Raw genomic sequence first — 17,175 nt, 5'->3', positions numbered from 1 at the left:
TAAGGTAGCTATTACACTTAGTTATTATTGGTTAATTGTAAGCTCTGAAAAGGGGGGAACTTTTTGCTCTTTGTTTTCACTAACACTGTCTCCACTACCTAAAACAGAGCCTGGCTGGGCTCAGTGATCAATATCTTTTTGCTCAGCCACTGAAAGAAGTCCTCCTCCCCCTAAAACGTGGGTTGTGAAAGAACCAGGAACGAACAGAGTTTGGAGGACCCCTTATCTCTTTTGGATAAGGTCCCTTCCCAAATGACTTTGTATTATATAACTCAGAAACTGAGAAACTAGTGTAGATTTTCTTCTTAGGTATAAATCTATTGTAGGGACACAGAAATTTATCTCTTTTTTCTCTTTAATAGACAGTAGAAACAAAAATATCAATACAAAGCAACAGTTTTTGGAAACAAATAATTAGACCTATGGGCAAAAGAGGTACAATTTGCTTCCCAGATAAAACAAATAAAGTTATGGATTCCACCACGGATCATGACCTCCCTTCAAACGTGAACAACACGACTATAATTATTCTGGGGCTGCAATTTTCAAACAGTTTCTACTAACAATACTGGCAACCGTGGTAATAGACGGCTTCATGACTCTCAAGGGTTTGGAAGCATCAATAATTCTTTTTCCTTAGTCTACTCTATTTCTGATGAAGTCCTATACTTTCCTTCTCAAAATCTTAATTTAGACATCAACCCTACTGTCTTCATTAACATCTTCACTATTGCAAGGCACTTATTTACATCTTATCGATATAATTACAGCTGATGTTCTCTTCAGCTTATCTCTTTATTTTTTAAGTTGCTGAAACATTCTATAGGAAATTGAAGTAGCTTTTGATAAATCACATTACTTTCTTCAACATCAGTTAGATTAGCAAAGAAGAGATTTCATTGAAGAGAAATGACACCTACAGCTGAGTATTAGTGCCATGAGCAAGGACCCAGTTTAAGTGACGTTCTATCTTCTGGCACTGTCCACTTCCCCAGGATCACACTGCCATTACTACAGCACACTGTCCTTTATCCTTGTACATGGCACCGCGAGCGTCGGAAAATAGCGGTACAAATAACTGTAGCCGTCCAGGACATGTACAAGATGTTTGATTTTTTTCTTGGCATTGAAACCCAACGTGCTGACCAAAAGACTTGAAAAGCTACTGTACGCCATTTCTTAGAAGCTCATTTATTTTCCATTTCATTTGTGGTTGTAAGTGTACTATTGGCATTCACGGTGATAAAAAAAAAAACACAACAATAACAAGCATGCTTACTTTCTTCTGTTTTTGCACTTTAAGTCTGAAAGGCAGATTTTTATGCACCCCCATCAGAAACATTTATCCCCTGCGCTGGGGATGCAAGTTCTTGGTTATTATATGCAGTTTCATCTCCCTTGTTTCCACCGCGGTAACGGCTAGCACACTGAAATCCTAGTTACATAGTGCATTGCAGTAACTAGGAGATGCTGGGCTGGAGAGTTTTTAGCGCTACCATTGTTGTCTCGGATTACACCATGAATGCCAGACCATCTGTCAGGGACGTGCTGCCAAGACTGGGTATTTATCTGGCTTCTCTGTCAATTTAAGAGGACTTAGCAAGTTGGCCACCTGCCAGCAGCCACAGAACCAACCTTTGGAGAGATGGCTGCTGAAGAAATGACTGAAATTGTACAATTTTCATCTCCCTTTTCATTTCTCTTATTTTTCTACGTCTGCACATAATGAAAGGGGAACTGACTCAACAACCCACGCCCTCCCCCCCACCGTCCCGGCTCTTCCACGTTCACTCCTGATTCTCTTTCTTTCCATCACTTTCTTCCTCTCCAAATCCCATCCATCCTTCGGGGCCAGCTGAAATTAAAACCACCAGTGGAATAAAAAAATATCTCCTCTACCTTCTGTGTTCTTCTTGGCCTTTGGCCCAACACATTTATCAAGCATCTATCACGTGTCATGTTATTGCCAGAGACCTAATAGATTGTGCACAGCAGCATATCAGCAGTGCAAAAGCCTCTGTAACTCACTAATCTTCTAGCAAGTGTCTAGTCCATGATACCCACTAAGTCGTTACTGTAAACAATTGCAATGAAGAGACAAATCTCTAAATTTAGGGTTAGTAGAAATGCCTGTGAGAAGCACTTGTTGAGATTTTCCGAGCGGGCCACCCTTGCAGATATAAAGACAAGTCAGATGCAGGAGATTGAAGTCCAGCATGAGAGTCACGCAATCCTACCTCAGTGTAGTAGGTTTATTTCCAATGAGCAATAGGGGAAGGTGAGGAAAAACTTCCAAATGAATGATTTGAACTAAGGTGCATAGATGAATTGCTTGTTTTTTTCTCACGAAACAGATAGAAGAAAAAGAAGTTACCTTTAACTAAAAGCCTCACAAAATGGTCCTATTTTACTTTACTCTAGTGGGCAGAAAATGAGTTACAGTTTTTTCTGTGGATGTTCCTGCTACCTTTGGTTGAAAAATACGGCTGTAATTTTGGCACAATGTTTCTGGCAAAAAGAAAAAGTTTCAAAAGAAAATGGAAGACAAGAGACATTAGATTTGTTTTTATTATCTTAGGAGAACGGCTTTCCAAATGTCCCCTAAGCATAGTTATTTCACCTGAAAACTTGGAGCCTCTCTCTGGGGTTAGGTAAATGACTGCAGAGGAATAGGAGGGGAGGCCGGTCAATCAAGAGAGGTCAAGGGTTGTCGGAAATTGTAATGGCCACGGCGGGATCCAACTGGCTGGCAGGCTGGGTGCTCAGACAAAGCCCATGTTGTCAGCTTTGCTTGTGGTTCCAGAGATTCTGCAGAGGACAGTCACTGTGGCCAGTAACAACAGTGAGGTCGTGTGTGCGTATGCGCGTATTAGTGTCCCTAAGAACATGGGCTGCCATACTTGACTGCACGTTGGAATCTCGCAAGCAGTTTTTAAAAATACCAGTTCATGGGTCTCCCCCCAGGGATTCTGATTTGATCGGTCTAGAGTGCAGCCTAAGCTTTTGGATTTTTAAAAAGATCCACAAAGTTTTAGAAACACTGCCATAAAGATAAAATGACTCGACATAGTTTTTGAGACAGCCACAGTGATTGTGAAAATAGATCAGAATAGAGCACAAATTGGGAACCCAGGATATCAAATGTGTGTGGAAAATTGAGGTGCAAGAATACACAGTTGGACACAACATTGTAAAACAACGATATCCCAATTAAAACAAAAGAATATACAGTTGGCAAATAAGTCTCCCTATGGAAATTGTAGAGGACTTTTAAGAGGGGGATACGACATTTGTCTTTGTCTGGCTTACTTAGTATGATGATCTCTAGGTCCATCCATGTTGCTGCAAATGACATTATTTCATTCTTTTTTATGGCTGAGTAATATCCCGTTGCTTGTACATATATATTACATATATACACAAAGACAAATATATGATCACTTACATGTGGAATCTAAAAAATGATACAAATGAACTTATTTATGAAACAGAAATAGACTCACAGACATAGAAAACAAACTTATGGTTACCAAAGGGGAAGAGGGGTGGATAAATTGGGAATTTGGGATTAACAGACACACACTACTATACATACAATAGATAAGTAACAAGGACCTAATGTATAGCACAGGGAACTATAGTCAATATCTTGTAATAACCTATAATAGAAAAGAACCTGAAAAAGAATATACATATATATGTATATATATATATGGATCGCTTTGCTGTATACCTGAATTATTGTAAATCAACTATACTTCACTTTTCTAAAAAAGCAAAATAAATAAATAATGATAAAAATAAAATAATTAAGCGGGGGATAAAATACCTAAAAGAGTCATGGTCAATCATGGAGAAAATACAGAAGGTGTACAAGACCCTGTGGCCAGGAGTTAAGAATCAGAATGAGACTGGTCAAAGGTTCCAGTGAGGAAAGGTCAAAGGTTGAAGAAAGGACAGCTGTGAAGGGCCCTGGGAGAAGTGCACCAGTTCCTCACTGGTAGCAGCAATGGGGTCGCTACTTTATGAGACTTCAGGAGTATAAACGTATCACACAGGTCTCTCGGCAAATATACCCATCCATCACCTACCACCGACGTCACTGAGTATTTCTTAGCGAATTACCTGTGAGCTTGTAAAGTCCTAAGCTAAATAATTCTTTGAGAAATGTTAAGCCAGATATACCTGAATCTTATACATGGCCAACCTCTGGAAGGTCACGGGAGAAAAACATCCATTCGAGGACTGTCATGCTGGTCATATCCAGATGGAAAAATGCTACACGGATGTCAGGAAATCCTGCCAGAGCTTTAGACCACAAGGACACAGGGCACTCCATGTGAAGACACTGTTTTATCTTTTCCACTCTAGATACATTTGTAAAAATCTGCACTTTTACCTATGAATTTGAGGTTTCACAAGAGAATGAACATTTGTAAAGATGTCCAGCAATGACCAACACGAACTAAGACTCCAACTGGGGGCGGCTGAAGCGCTATAGAGACTTGGGTTTAGTTCTGGCAGAAAAAAAAAAAATTAAATTTTTTTTTTCAAAAAAATAAGTGTTTAAATGTCATAAAACGTCAAGACTTTTGCACCCGTTTGAACCATAACATGCAATTTGCCGAGGAGACTCTCTGTATTGTCTCCCAAGCAGAGAAAATATACGGCAAGAGCAAACACGTAAGGCTACAGCAGAAACTTCCCATCGCGTGAAACGATGCACATCCCTCCCAAATTCATTCCACCCAGGAATTTCCAAGATCTAAAATCCCAAGGAGTTTTCCTCCAAATATTTTAACAGGTTTAGTTTAAATTTTCTTTCCCCCCATCGGCTGGATTTCAAGACCTAGATGGCAAGCAGGACCCTGCTCTCTCTCACACCAAGCCTCGTGGGAGAAGGGATAGGGAGTCTCACAAAGGATTTACTTCAATAAAATGCTCTATTTGTGCAGTGTTGACAGGATTCTGATATTTCTTTGTGTTCCCTCCCAACTGGTTGTTCAAAAAACAGTCGGACCGGCTGAATCAAAAAGGGCTTTAACAAGATTCCTGGTGTTCTGTGCCCAGGTTCAAACGGACAATCACGGCTCTAGACAACTTCCCCTTCAGTTTTTTCTGAGCACTTACCATTTGCTGATTTCATATATGTAAAGTTCGTGTTCATTTTTTTAAGTCTTCACTTCACCAACACTGATTTTTGGGGATAAAAATCACACTAGGCAAAGCAAACAAACTAATAAATGATTTCCAGCTGTTCTTTTTCTGTTTTATCTGCTGGTTATCTCATACAGCTCTCCTACACCCCTACATACCCTCATATTCCCCTACAGTCTAATTATCATTCTCATGAAAACATTATCTCCCTTATCACATCGCCATTCTCACGACTCAGTTTTACATTTACATTTACATCATACTCAGTTTTACATTTAAAACATACTAGGGCTGCCCGGGTGGCGCAGTGGTTAAGAATCCATCTGCCAAAGCAGGGGACACAGGTTCGATCCCTGGTCTGGGAAGATCCCACGTGCCGCGGATCAACTAAGCCCGTGCACCACAACTACTGAGCCTGTGCTCTGGAGCCCGTGAGCCACAACTACTGAAGCCCGGGCACCTAGAGCCCGTGCTCTGCAACAAGAGAAGCCACTGCAATGAGAAGCCCGCACACCGGAACGAAGAGTAGCCCCCACTCACTGCAACTAGAGAAAGCCGAGCGCAGCAACCAAGACCCAACACAGCCAAAAATAAATAAACAAATTTACTAAAAAAACATGCTTATTGGATTCTTTCATCATGACTGACCTACAGCAATTAAAAACCAATTGATCTAAAATTATCTTCTGCATTGAAGACGCTTTAGAATACAAAGAATCATTACAACAAAAGAGCTTCTCATGTGATTCTAATGACTAGAACACTGATAAATTCTGAGTATATTAAATATTTTTCCCTCCTTTTGAAATAGGCATCCAACTTTTTGAAATAAGTTACCATTAGCCTCAATGTGTATTTATGTTACATCTCAACAGCTTTGCAACACATTTTAAAATTCTCAATTTGGGGGAGGTGTTTTTTTCTTGGCGGGTTGCAGGGGGAACCATGTTTTGGCAGGCTAACAAGCACATAGATTTACCACTGAATTAAAAGTCAGAGGCCCTGTAAATTCTAATTTACGTTACTGAGAATTCCAATTTTCCAAATAACTTTGGAAAACATATTTGGATACTGGACTTTCGCTTCTTTTTTAAAATGATTTTTTAAAAACCTTATTCATTGTGCAAATACATCATGGTAAATAATTTAACTGCTTAATTATAAAAAAATAAATATTTTGCTACTACACCACTATGAGAGCACATTTGCCTCCCCAGGTGAAAATCTTTATTTGCATTCACATTATTACTACTTGTATTTAATTCCCAGAGACTAAGACATTCTACAGCTCAGAGGATACTCAACTGGATATCAGCCTAGTCAGCACATTACGCATTTGCTCATGAACTTCAAGAGTCACATTATACTTGAAATGAAAGCAGAATATTACGTTACCCCTCTTATTCAACTTCAGAAACAAAGAGACAGGAGAGAGAAAATGGTGTATCAAAAACAAAAATCACTTATATCATAGACAAACATGGACCCATGGTTTCTGCCCACATCACAAGCCAAAAATGAGTAAGTCCAGTCGCTTGTATTTAGAAGAATTAATTTGAAAATTACCATTGATTAAAAACAAATTAGATGTTCATGTTTTAGCTCTTTCTTTGGCGATATGGTGCAGGGTGGGTACTTGTTTTGCAAACACACATTTAAAGTGTATACCTTTTCCTAAAATCAATACCGAAATGACTTACTTGTCAATAACTGCAACACGGAATCAGATGAGGTCATATGCAGAGGCGGTGTGGTCTCTGGCTTACCGAGGATAAGAACTCGGGCACTCAACACGCGTCCCCACGGAGATTCGGCTTCACCAACTTCTGGAAGTCGCCAGCTCACCGGGTCTGCTCCCACCTCGGGCTGCGGCTTCTTACGCACAAGCCCAAATCCTTTCCCCGCAGCCCTCGCAAACTGCGTCCTCCGAATAACAAGCAAAGCCTAAAAACAGCGCTCCAGCCACCGCCATCGAGTCTAACGCAGTCTTCTACCAACTCCGAGATGTTGATTTAAAGTGGAAATTCCTGTTGCTCGCACTTACCAGAATCACGTGACTGGGTCTGGGAAACCACAGCTGAGATGAATTTTATTTCACCCAATGTTGAGAACTACTCCGTCTACTACATAGAGAATGTTGATTGAAGTCACAGGCACCCCCAGTGTCCCTATCCCGTTTTGCCAAGCGGTTTGGAGACTGCTTTGGAAAAGATTCTTGGAATTTATGCTTTGACTGTAGTAAAACAATTAATGTTCTCCTATTTGCATTAAATAGTGCGTGAAAATTATGGCCTATGTATTACTGATGAGTCAGTCAGTTGTCTGGATTCAGGTGAAATGCATAATAATTAACACTTATATAGCACTTAGTATATGCCAAGCTTATGTATCCCCAGTGCATTTATACAGGTAATGTTGAAAGTTACTTGCAGTGTTAGGATTTATAAGACATCTTCCAGGAGGCTGTGATGAGAAGGCTTTGGAGTATATGTTGTCAAATAAAGTTAATATGGAAGAGGGAGACACTTTGAGAACTTAGTAGGCCAAATGAGTTTGCAAAGTTTTTACAATGTATCCTTTAACCATGTCGCTTGGAAAGTAATCTAGCTGCCTTTATGAATTTCCAACAAAGTCGATTTTTAAAGTGTCTTTTATAATTCAGGCAAGTGACTGTAGAAGAAAACATACACCGAGTCCATAAAACCCAGAAGCAGATACACACAAGTGCCTAAATGACACCGGCATATATATACACGTATACAAACCTATATATATACTATATACACAAATATTGATAGGTATTTTATCTATCTATAAAACACCAAATATATATATGGTGTTTTAAATAAATGTTTCCTAGAGGAAAATTTCTGGTCTCTTAAATCACGTTCACAAAATACACCGTACCCTCTGTGACACTGAGAAGGTAAGTGCTCTGTGGGTGTGTGCAGTTGCAGCCAGGGAAAGCCTGGGAGGCATGGCTGCAGAGCTCTCTGTGGGGAAACACTCTCACAGGCCGTGACCAGCCTGCGTGAGGGTGAAGTAAAAGGCTCTGTGTCAAAACAGACGTTCTTAAAAGCAGGTTCCGAACCTTCACAGCTCTAGCGTCTGCAGAATAAAGTCATAATTATATTTTTGCATCAGTGAGACGCAAAACCAATGAGCACTAACAAAAGGACAAAGAGCCAGAGGACGTAGTGACAAACATCCCCTCCTCGTCCAAATCCTAGTCGGGCTCCTCTGACTAGGGCCCTCTTCTCGACTAGGCCGCATCCCTGTGCTAGAAAGACCTGAACCGGCACTAACAAAGTTTCTAACAACCCTAGGATGGCCCTAGCTTCCCTTAAACGGCCTGCCTGGAAAAACTCAAGGCTGCAGAAACAGCGTACTGTTTGTTGCAGCCAACACCTGAGGAAAGTAGGGGAGAAGCCTAGCTTCCGTAATTGCCGGCAAGCAGACACAGCTGGCCTAATCGTGCCTACACTGACTAACCCTTGGTCATTTTTCCCTTCCCTGACTACGGAGCCCCTGCCCACCTCCTCCGGACTGCCCCCCTCCCCCCTTTAAAATGCCATCACCTCCATACAAATCCGAGTTGAGTTCAGCTGATGCTGGACTCTTTTCCCTATTTCAATATTTATTACTAACTAAAATCTGTCCTTACTATCTCAACGAGTAACTGACTTTACCTCTGACAACAGCAATATGGACTATTTAAAACAGCCAAGTCAAAGGGGAGATCAGAGGCTTCCTCTTTAGAGAAGAGGGGAAGGGAAATCAGACTTAAATTGAACGGAGCTGTGCTTAAAACGGAGGTGTAAAGAAAACGATGTTTCATGTGGAAAATGATGGTTATTTATTTTTGCTCCATTAGGCATTTTCTGCTAGAAATATACAGAAGTTAAGTATTTGTGATTAGTTAAGTATCAGGATCAATACTTTCATTTCTTTGATTTTTCTTTCTTGATTTCTGACTGGCTGTTTACTTCTGTATTTGCTTTTTTTAATTGAACTATAGTTGATTTACAATGTTGTGTTAGTTTCAGGTGTACAGCAAAGTGATTCAGCTATACATATACATATATATATATTTTCTATTTTCAGATTCTTTTCCCTTATAGGTTATTACAAAATATGGAGTATAGTCCCCTGTGCTATATAGTAGTAGGTCCTTGCTGGTTACTTTATATATAGTAGTGATTTGATCATATGTACCTCTGTGACCATCCATAAGCCTCACCTGGGGGCCATTACCAAGGAGGCCAAATATGGAACAATCTGAACAACAAAGCAAACAGTCACGGGACTGGATTATGACCCAGTGAATAAAACAAATAGGCATGAGTCCATACTAACATCAATGAATAATTAAATAAACACTTAAATGGTGGAGAAGCGTAGCTCCTCCTTACGGAAGAATCCAAGTTAATAAACATGGAAGGAATGAGGGAAATACAAAGCACCATGAGGCAGACATCCCAGTAATGACGGCAGGAGGCGAGATGCACTAATGGATGCTGAAATCAGTGGGTGAGAGTTTAAGGAGAAACAGGATATCAGCCCAGGCTAAAGGTGACGTTATAAAGGAGAAAGCTGACAGACACCACACTGACCAAGAATCCAGGGTCCATATCACAAGTAATGGGACATATTGACATCATGTACCCCATGATACTATGAGCAGGACACAACATCACTTCCGCGGTGTTCTTGCCAAAAAATGCATACACTCAATTTAATCACGAGAAAGCATCAGGAAAACCAAAATTGAGTGATATTCTACAAAATGATCAGTTATTCTAAGAAATCAGAGAGGTCAAGGTCATGAAAGATTAAAGGCAGACCAAGGAACCGTCCCAGACGGAAGGACATTAAAGAGACACAGCAGCTACCTGCAATTGGGAATCCTGGTTTAGATCCTGGAACAAAAATAGGATATTAGGGGGAAAATTGGAGGAATCTGCATAAGAATCTGTAGGTTAATATCCAATGTTAATTTCCTTGTTTTTATCATTGAAGTATGACTGTAAGTTGTTAATTATTAGGATGCTGAAGGAAGGGTAAAAGTTTTACAACTTTCCTGGAATTATAAAATTATTTCAAATAAAAAAGTTTTTAAAAAGACAGAGACCTAGCATTTTCATGTGGACCCATCCTTTCTTGCAATATTTCCAAATTAAACCTAAAGTGCTATGGAGACATTTAATTTCCCTCCTGGTACACATTTCAGTTTACTCTTCTGAAAGTTGCTACTGGTGTATGAATGGGCACATCCTCCCATGCAAAGTACCAGGTCTGTTGATCAGTGAAAGTCCAGCTTGATTAGTAATAAAATGCATTTGCTATAAATGTAGTTACATTCTTTCAACATTACAATAAGTAAACGAAAATTACTGATGAATGGAGCATGCAAAATGAAATGCTAATTGCCCATAAGTGTTACTGTGGGTAAATTGGTATTGAACAAGGGCACCATTTTCAGCACTAATGTATATAATGTGACTCATTTAAAACACATTTCAGTACCTCAGAAATACAATTTAGCAAATTTAGGGCATTGAGTAATTGGCTTTCATTAAAGTTTTCTTAATTGGATACTTCTGAAATAGGTTTATTAGTGATCACAAAATGAATCTACAAAGCAACCTGTAAAAACGGAGAATTTACCATGTAATGGACACTGTATTCATGGTTATTATTATCAGGAGAAGGGCATATGATAGATAAGCTACATTTTGCTTCATGTTTGCTTTGAGGTATTTTATTGCTCTAAATAGGTAGTAAATGTCCATTTAAAAAGAAAAACAACAGTCAGCAAGCTGCGTAAAAAATAACTGGAGGACTGTCTACGTTTCTACCAGTTTTAATCAAGTAAGTGAAAGCAATCACCCTCAATCATCCTACACGCCCAAGTCACTGGCAAATGAAGCCATGCTGACGCCTGCGTAAGCACGACAGGGCTGCTGCCATCCAGCCAGCGCACTGAAGCAACTGGAAACATCCAGTCCAATCAGAGAGTACGTGCTTGCGTGCTCTCCTCCGCTCCCACCCCACTCCGCTTGGATTTCAAGTGAAACAATTTTCAAACCAAACAGAACTATATTAGAAAATATAATCCACCCAACGAATTACAATATTGAAAATCCCCATTTTCTTCTAATTCAAACACACCATCTAGTCTATAATGCTCACACCATAACCCTTTTCTTTTAAACTAATCCAAATGCTCATAACAGTATGCATGTTATTGTATAATTGTGAGCACATAGTTTATGCATCTTACATAAACTCAACGAAAGAAAGTTATAGATCGGACAACTGTGGAGAAACTAGCTTTCAATTTTACAGAGCGGCATCAAAAATACTGAACAAAGAAAAGTAAATGATGGATTGTGGCAGCACTCTTTATAAAATATAAAAAAGTGGGCTGGAGGCTAATGTGTTTCATTAAGGGCAAATAAGAGATAGAAGGACTAGACAATGTAAGAACTGCAACTTGTAGAGAACAAAGTTTTCAGCGCACAGATTTGTCTTTTGTTTGCTTGTTTGTAAGACGGCAAAAGATTGATTTTAGTAACGCAATATTAACCAAGATGCTGATTAAAGATGCTTTATTGATGAGTCGAGTGGCATGAGGGCTGGGTTAATCTGTTTTGCTAATATTAGAGGCTGCATTTAAACATTACTAGTGGTCTTCAGGTTCTGGAGAGAAAGATAATTATTTATCTTTGCAGCAGTCTTGCCTTCTTATGGGGTAGTCACGAGAAATTGACCCTTCAATTATGTCAATTATATGTATACAGAAAGCAGCCAGAGCTCAGTCATCATTTACTTAATCTATATTTATTCAGTTAACTCTATGGGGTGTTAATCAGGCCCTGGGTTGGTGGTTGGACTGAATGTGAATGAAACACAGAGACACATCTCTTGATCTCACGGTGCTGTGAGTCAAGTGTTTTCAGTAGGAGAATCTGATGTAGCAATGGAGACCACGGAACTTTTGCTGAGAAAATGATGCTCAAAATGATGGAAATGAGTAAACTAATTGATTTGAGGAGAGAAGAATTTACTGCAAAGGAACTGCAAACTCAAAATCTGTGCAATGGGGGCAGGGGATAAATGGAAAATAAATGGAACTGAACTAAAAGATTCTTAGTGGGGGGTATCTGTGTCTGATCTGAGGCTGGGGCTAGATCATGATCATGTTCAGGACAACCACATAATTTATCATTAGAAATGTAACATTCTTGATAGTGAAATATACATTCATAATTAACCTGGGACACTAAGGGTAACCCATATAGAACATACGATCACCATAACCTTCATCTTCAGAGCAAAGAAAGAGAAACTTCTAAAGACGCACAGTGAACGTGAGATGACATACAGATAGGTTTGCAGAGTAGAGGATGGCCAGGATGTTCAGGGGTTGTGGCCCTCATATGATAAACTAATTAGGAGGCCACTGCAGTGGACTGATGACAGTAGCTTGAGCAGGGTTTCTGAAGAATGAGACAAGAGGATAGGGTTATGATACAGTTAAAGGACAAATGGCCACATCTTGGTGATGAATCAAATAGGGAGTGTGAAGAAAAGGGGGTCCTGGTTTGATTTCAACTTTTGGCAGGTAGGTGGGTGGTGCTGCTATTCTGTAAGACTGAAAACACTGGAAGAGGCCAGCAGCAGGGAGATGCAGATTGATGCACAGCTGGGATGAAGTTTAAAGCATGAAAGAGGAGGCTAATCTTCACGTTAACCCAGTGGTGACTCCATAGAATGTACCAGAGAGACTATGTCAGAATCCTCCACCTGGTACTCTGCAAGGATGGATATTCTATACACTAGGAATTCACTGTCAAACACTTCAATTGTCCTGGCAATGACTTGGAAGCTAGACCCTATTCTGTGTCTGAAGTAAAGGTTTCTACCAAATAATATGAATATCTTTCATCCTGGGGCAGAACGAAATCCAGTGTCGGCAAGGAACTGCACTTCCCTTTGGGCTGTGGTCTTTATGTTTTGGGAGTGGGAAGGCAATTGTACCATGTTGGGTGGGAGGGCAGCAGTACAGAAGAGTAACTCATTGAAAGGGCAGGATTGGTGGACTCCAGGAACTGTAATAATCGATACTTGATTGAATTCAGTTTTTCTGCTTTGGGAATATTTTATATTATTTCCAAGATGTCCATAATATTTTTTCTTAAATGTTACTTTCCTCTCTTCTCTGTATTTAGCGAATTAAGCGAAAAGCTTGGACTACATTCAGAAGTTGGTTGTAAAAAAACAGAGAGAATCTACTTAGCTTAAACTAGACTCTAGTTTGTTCACTAGAGTAATGGTCTCATGTGGGCAGCTGGCTGAGTAACATATAAGGACCAAGATAGGTTTGTAGAATATGACACCATTCCTTCAGGGACTCCAGAAGACCGGGGGGGTGGGGGGAGGAGGTACGCACTTAAAAGATTCAACTTCCTACAGTCCTGAGATAAGAGCTCAAACTATTTTTCCTTGGGTATTAAAGGAAAGGATGATACATGAATGCCACAGGAACTAGGTGGAGATCTAGCTTTGTTTCCCTGAGCTGTCTGGAAGCCAGTGGGAGGTTCTAAACCTCTTCCCATACCTACTCCTTCAGTGCAAAAGCAGTCACATGGCAAAAAAATAGTTGCATGTGTGTAACTATAATTTTTTTAGCAATTTAGTAGCAATTTTGTTTGTACAATATTATAACTCAGAAAATATTTCCCTTCAAATTAAGGATTATAAGAATAGACTGACTCTATGTTTACATGATGCTTTATAGCTTAAATTCTATAGCTAAGCTTCAATTTCATGACAGAAGCCAACAGAAAAGTAGAAATTGCTCAAACAAAATTTTAGAGGCATTTATCACCGTATTGATTTCATACATCACGAAATTTCAAACATGATAAGGTCGAAGTGCACTAAATTCCGCTAAGAAAGTCGACAGGAAATATGAGAGATTTTCTTTCTCTTATACAAATTACAGGTTGAAGAAGGATGTGTGGACATGTGACACCATTCAGAAGCTATCATCAGTATTGTCACCACTATAGTTCTTAAGAGTTGAAATTAGTTTGGTCAGTGTTTGTTTTAGTTTCTGATTTTGTTTTTTTGTATGATAAGATGTGGTGTTTTGTTATATTTGGTTTATTTTCCTTCATAGAACTACAATACTTTTCCAGAAAATGTCGTTCTACAATAATTTATTTGGTGTCATAGACTTCTACTAAGCAAAGTTTGTCAGATATCTTAAGCAAATGAAAAAAAATCACTGCAAAGAGTCTCTTACTCATCCTAGTCATTTGTAACCATCGTCTTTTAATATGTATTTTGGAAGAACAGGTCATTTGACTGCTCAATTAAAAAATTAATTTGTTCCTTAGGGAGGACGGGAGGGAGGCTCAGGAGGGAGGGGATATGGGGATATGTGTATACTTATAGCTGGTTCACTTTGTTGTATAACAGAAACTGACACAACATTGTAGAGCAATTATATGCCAATAAAGACATAAACAAAAAGAATAAAAACATGAAAAAAATTAATTTTTTCCTGTTGAAAATATAGAGAAACACAAATTCATTCACAGAAATGTAATTTATCAGAAAGTTTCTCACACGAACAGCTTGGAAGCAGATATGTTAGTTCAATGGGCACGAAGCCATGTCTAGGATCAGCACATTGAAAAGGAACATTATTTTATTATGAGCAAACACAAATTAGTCTGGCATGACACAAGGAATTATAATAAGAACTGGTCTTGCTAGTTTGTGGCTTGATAAAATAGATATTACTAATTTAATGACTTTTCGAAACATAATGGCTAGAGCTCCTAAGAGGCATGTGAAGACAATGAGTAAGTCAAATTGTGAGAATTTCCAATCTTTTCTCAGGAGGAGAAGGAGGTTAGAGCCAAGGGAAGGATCCCAGAGTCCACTCCGGCTAGAGTCACTATTTGCATTGCATCCATACATGCAAAGTGAGACAAATTTATGCAAAGAAATGGACCAGACATTCTATACCTAACACAGGAAATATGGGGACAGACAGTGCTCTGGTCTCCCAAGCACTTTACACAGAGAAGCATAAAGGACACCTGAATATAGGTAGAAACCTAGAAAAGTTCAAACAAAAAGGATCTGGAGTAAAGGATATTTAGCTAGTTGGATGAAGAAAAATACAGTAAATGGGGGTGTGGTAGGCAAAACAGAAACAGACTCACAGATATAGAAAACAAACTAGTGGTTCCCAGTGGCGAGAGGGAAGGGGGTGGGTAGGCTTCAGTGGGTTCTAGAGGCAGCCTTTTCCACACTGGAGAATAGAACTGTGACCATACATTGGGTAACATAAAAGTCCTCTAGTTTTGAATGGGGCTCAGAGCAAGAAACGGTTTTACAGTGGGTCCAGACAGTAGACAAGTGGTCCTGCCTCTTGGACCATATAACTCTGTAGACCCTATGCTCTTCGTGGTATCGTTGATGGAAGAAGATGCCATGCAGACTTCACCGGCAGTCACCAATGGGAATAATACACTGCAGAACTTCAAGATTTGGAAGCAATGCCATGTCATCTGCAGCAGAGAAATACCCAAATCTCTAAAAAAATCCCCTGGCATGCTACTGAGCCCTGCTAGAGATGAAAAGCCTCACACTGGGACATCAAGTGTGGTCAAAATTGTCCATAATGACCTGGGTTCTGTCAGAATCACCAAGTCACAGCGTTAGCAGGATGGCCAGCATAACTACAAAATGGTGCATCTGGGATCAAGCATTAGTAGGCACAAGCCGTCTGCACAGGCACTAGCCCGGACCCCCATGTTCTCCACTGATCTTCCCTGGCACGTTTCCCTGGGCTCACACTTAGGGTTGCATGAATGGTCCCTTATTACCAACTGCTGAAGAAGGTAAAACAGTGAACTTGGTGCATGGATGGGATGATTTACAATGTGGGTGAAGCTGCAATTGAAAGGTAGCACCGCTACAGAGTCCCAATCAGGACAGCATAGATAGACAGTGGCGAGGAGAGACCCACCCAATGAATAGAACTTTTGGATGGTGGCCCCAGTCACTCACTTGGTATGAAAGAAATGGCCCAAGGTTATAATATATATGGACTTACAGGCAGTAATTTGGTCAGTTTGTCAGGACCTAGGAGATTTGGAAGATCAGAGACAAGGAGGTCTGAGGTAGAAGCATGTGGATGGACCTATGGGTAGGTGGGCATGAATGTCAAGATCTTTGCCCACCAGAAAGCTTATGCTGCTGTGGAATACTCACTAACAACCAAGTAGACAGAAGGACTTAGCCAGTTGGTATCAACCACTCAATCACTGACCACTGAAGTGCTAGTACAATGGGTGTATGAGCAGAGTAGCCACGGAGGTAGGAATGGAAGCAATGCATCCTAAGCAGATTAGCTCCCATCCATCAGGACTGTTGTCACTACTACCACTCCTGAGTGTTCAAATGGTCAGCAGCAGAGACCCGCACTCATTCCCCACAAAGATTCCCCTCTACAAGGACACCAGTTTTGCGGCCAGCTGACTACATCAGATCTTTTCTACCCTGAAATGGACAGAGATTACCTTTGATTAGCATCATTACTTATTTCAGGTATGGGCTGCCTTTACTGTCTGCAAGGCATCAGCCAACACCACCTTTTGAGTGTCTATGAAGAGCTTCTGATGGTGTGATATGGAAGGACCAGCATATCCCACAGTATCTGATCGCTCTCACACACCCTTTGCTGTAACGCGGATCTTTAGCTAGTGCAGTGTCAACGTGGGAGGTCATGTCAGGGGGAACTGTCCTGATCGGTAATAATAGACAGAGCTGCTGTTACGCTATGGGGGCAGGAAGAATATGTTTGGCAGGTAGATACCCCTTTGACCAATTTAATGGTAAATGCAAAAGTACAGCAGCTGCAGCCTGGAAAGGTTATACTAGACAAGGGTTCCAACTCTTTGCAGAGTTGTCAGCTCGCGATATGGGAGTCTG

The sequence above is a fragment of the Grampus griseus genome (assembly GCF_964374135.1).
Source record: "Grampus griseus genome assembly, chromosome: 19".
In the NCBI taxonomy this organism is placed as follows: domain Eukaryota; kingdom Metazoa; phylum Chordata; class Mammalia; order Artiodactyla; family Delphinidae; genus Grampus; species Grampus griseus.
Note: the sequence above shows the minus strand (reverse complement) of the source record.